This window comes from Hyperoodon ampullatus (genome assembly GCF_949752795.1).
Source record: "Hyperoodon ampullatus genome assembly, chromosome: 15".
Lineage (NCBI taxonomy): Eukaryota > Metazoa > Chordata > Mammalia > Artiodactyla > Ziphiidae > Hyperoodon > Hyperoodon ampullatus.
In genome coordinates, this window is record NC_136928.1 from 36,817,160 (window position 1) to 36,821,290 (window position 4,131).

A 4,131-nucleotide genomic window follows, 5' to 3' on the forward strand; every position below is an offset into this window, starting at 1 on the left:
CACCAGCTTTACATGCCCTTGTGTGTATGTGTGTGCACGTGTGTGCAAGTAGTTCTATGCAATTTTATCACATGTATGTTCATGTGACCACCACCACAGTCAAGACACAGAATTGTTTCATCATCACAAGGATCCTTCCTGCTCCGTTTGTACTCATGCCCTCCTTCTCTCTCTATCTCTAACCCCTAGCAAACACTAATCTATTCTTTATCTCTGTAATTTTGTTATTTAAATTTTTTAATATAAATTGCTATATGTCAGTGTTATATAAATGTAATATTTTGTGTTTGACTTTTTTCACTCAACGTAATTTGAGATCCATCCAAGTTGTTGTGTGTATCAATAGTTCATTCCTTTTATTTATTTTTAAATTTTTTGGTAATGCAGTATTTTACTTATTCTATTCATAATAACTAATATTTAAGAACATTTACATTATTAATAGAACTTAATCTAAAAGAAGTTCAACTTACTTTTTTTTTTACATCTGAATACTGGGTATTAATAAGAGAAGAGTGAAGATAATTGTGGTCAAAATTACTATTTCAAAAACATAAATGCTTTGTGTTACTATGTCTACATATAACTCAGTTTGGGGTATAAAGTTCTTTGGCTGCAAGAAAGAACACTTGATTTACTTCACCAAGAGGAATATCTCTTAATGCTGGGATGACTTCTCTTGGTATTTCTTCTCCTGTTGATTTTTAGCATAGTTATCTGTGACTGTATGAACTCCAAATAAGAGTACATATCTGGTTATTGTAGCCACTTACTATAGAAATAGGAGATGGACAGAAAAAAAAGAAATAGGAGGTGGACAGATAATGCAACTGTCCAATATTTTTGAGGCCGAAAGCTTAAGCCTGAGGAGTTAAGCCAAGATTCAGGAATAAAAACCCACAGGAGATGGAGTGTGAAGCCAAACTGGGAGCTTAAGAACAAAGGCATAAATCGCTTTTTCTGGCAATGATGATGGTGAATTTTCCACCATTTTCCCAGTGGTTTTAGACAGTCTCAGAACTGAGCCCTCTGCACAAACAAGCACAGCAGAGGGAGATGGATAGAGAGGAAAAATTGAAGGAAAGACCAAGGGGCGATGGTGCCCCCAGTCTGGGCACAGGTGCAGTGGGACCCCCTTCAGGTGGCACAGGGACCACGCCCATTCCTTTTATTTCAAAATAAATTTTTTTTTAGAACAGTTTTATTTTTCTTTTTTATCTTATTTTTTTAAACATCTTTATTGGAGTATAATTGCTTTACAATGTTGTGTTAGTTTCTGCTGTATAACAAAGTGAATCAGCTATATGTATACATATATCCCCTCCCTCTTGCATCTCCCTCCCACTCTCCCTATCCCACCCCTCTAGGTGGTCACAAAGCACTGAACTGATCTTGCTGTGCTATGCGGCTGCTTCCCACTAGCTATTTTAGATTTGGTAGTATATATAAGTCCATGCCACTCTCTCACTTCGTCCCAGCTTACCCTTCTCCCTCCCCGTGTCCTCAAGTCCATTCTCTATGTCTGCATCTTTATTCCTGTCCTGCCCCTAGGTTCTTAGAACAGTTTTAGATTTACAGAATTATTGTGAAGATAGTACAGAGAGTTCTCATATACTCCACATCCTGTTTCCCCTATCATTAGCATTTCACAATTAATGGGTCAATCTTGATACATTCTTGTTAACTAAAGCTCATACTTGAGGTTTCCTCAATTTTCCCTTAATGTCTTTTTTCTGCATCAATATCCCATCCAGGATACAATACTACATTCGCAGTTATATCTCCTTAGGCTCCTCTTGGCTGTGACTGTTTCTTGGACTTTTCTTGGTGTTTTTTTTTTTATGACCCTTAAGAGTTTTGAGGGGTTCTGGTCTAATATTTTGTAGAATATCTGTCAGTTGTGATTTGTCTGATGTTTTTCTCATGGTTAGACTGGGGTAATGTGTTTTGGGGAGGAAGACCACAGAGGTAAAGTGCCATCCTCATCACATCATATCAAGGGAACATATTAACAATACGACTTATCACTGCTGATGTTACCCTTGATCACCTGGCTGATAGTGTTTGTCAGGCTTCTCTACTGTAAACTTACTCCTTTTTTCCTCTCTCTTTCCATACTGTACTCTTTGGAAGAAAGTCACCACATACAACCCACATTTAAGGAGTGGAAAATAATGTTCCATCCTCTTAAGGGCAGAATATCTACATCAATTACTTGCATGAGAGATATATCTAGTCTCCCCAATTTACTTATTTATTCGGTCATTTATTTATACCAGTATGGAATCATGAATTTTATACTTAGAGTTATAATACAATACTACTTTATTAATTTTGTTGCTCAAATTGTTCCAGCTTTGGCCATTAAGAGCTAGCTCTATTCCATTGGCTCTGATATCCCTTTGACATATGACCATCACTGTAGGGGTTTTTGATTTTTGGTTTTGTGAGCATTTATTTTTTTAACTTCCTGGCACTACAAAATGTTCTAGGCTCCAATTGTAGCTAGCCTGCCCCATTCCTAGAATCAGCTTTTTCTCCAAGGAGGCTTGCTTCCTTTTGTTGGAGAATGGTATTAGAAACCAAGATCTGGGCTCTAGGTGTGTTCATTGTTACTGGGGTGTCATAACTTTTAGGTGCTCTTAGTTGACAGAACAAATAAACATAGATGTGTATACTAACCCATATATATATACACACGTCTTAAATATTTCTATTTGTAACCACTTGTACCTATATTAAGCTAAACATGAGTTCATACTGATATTTCCAACTCTAATCCATTAGGACATGTATTATTCTAGCTTCTTCCGCTTGCTTATCTATAACCTCCCACTCTAACAACCTTGCTCCCGTCACCCATCATTCATTTATTTAATTCTTCAATTCCAATATACATGTATAGTAGTTTCAGAATTCCTAACATACACCCCCATGGAAAATGGTACTTATATACAATTCTTCTTGCTTTTAGTCATATAGACTCCGCTCATTTCCAAAGCACTTAGGTCAGCATGTTATTTCCCCTTCCTATTTCAGTGAGGTTGTTTCACACATTTGGAATATATTTATATTCTTCAGTCACATCTTGTATTCCATCATGGGATCTCTGACCCTTTAAATTACTTCTTTTAATTTGCATACATCAAGATTCATTCTTTGTAATGCAAAGCTCAATGGCTTTGAAAAATGCTTAATGCTGTATTCACCATTACAGTATCATACAGAATAGTTTCATTGCCCTAAAAATATCCCCTGTGTTTCACCTTTTCAAGCCTCTCCAACCCTGAACCCCTGGCAGCCACTGATCTGCTCACCATCTCTATAGCTTTGTCTTTTCCAGAATGTCTTGTAATTGGACTCATACATATGTTGTTTTTTTTCAGACTGGCTTCTTTCACTTAGTGGTATGCATTTAAGATTCATCACGTCTTGAACAGCTTCTTTTTATTGCTGTATAGCATTCTACTGTATGGATGTATACTTTGTTTAGTCGTTCACCTATTGATGGAGATTATGAATCAAGCTGTTATACACATTCACATGCAGGTTTTTGTGTTGCCAGTTGGGACATCAGTTTTCAAATCAGGAGCATGATTGCTGGATTATATGGTAAGATTACGTTTAGTTTTGTAAGAAACTACTAAACTGTTTCCAAAGTGGCTCTACCACTTTGGATTTCCAACAGCAATGAATGAGAGTTCTTGTTGCTCCTTGTCCTCTCCAGCAGTTTTTTTTTAAGCCATTCTCATAGGTATATAGTGGTATCACATTGTTGTAATCTGCGATTCCCTAATGACAAATGATACTGAGCATCTCTTCATATGCTTATTAACCATTTATAGATCTTCTTTGGTGAGGTATCTGTTCAGCTCTAACATCATACTTAGTTGTGAGAAACTGATGCTTTCCCCTATTATTAGGAGCAAGGCAATGATGTCCTCTCACACCACTCTTTTTCAACATTGTACTGGAATTCCTAGCTAGCGCTTTAAGGCAAAAAAAAAACCCTCCTGGAACTAAAAAGTGAGTATAGCAAAGTCTCAGGATACAATGTTAATACACAAAAGTCAATTACTTTCCTATATAATAACAATGAACTATTAGAATCTAAAATTTCAAAAAGCAATT

The 4,131-nt window shown here is 36.5% G+C and overlaps 1 pseudogene across 1 annotated transcript; it reads right to left on the reverse strand.

The window, feature by feature from the left end:
* Window positions 1-587: 587 nt before the first annotated feature.
* Window positions 588-1,143, reverse strand: LOC307064802 (phosphatidylinositol N-acetylglucosaminyltransferase subunit P-like; annotated as a pseudogene). Its single transcript has one exon. The product of its transcript is annotated as a phosphatidylinositol N-acetylglucosaminyltransferase subunit P-like (transcript).
* Window positions 1,144-4,131: the final 2,988 nt, after the last annotated feature.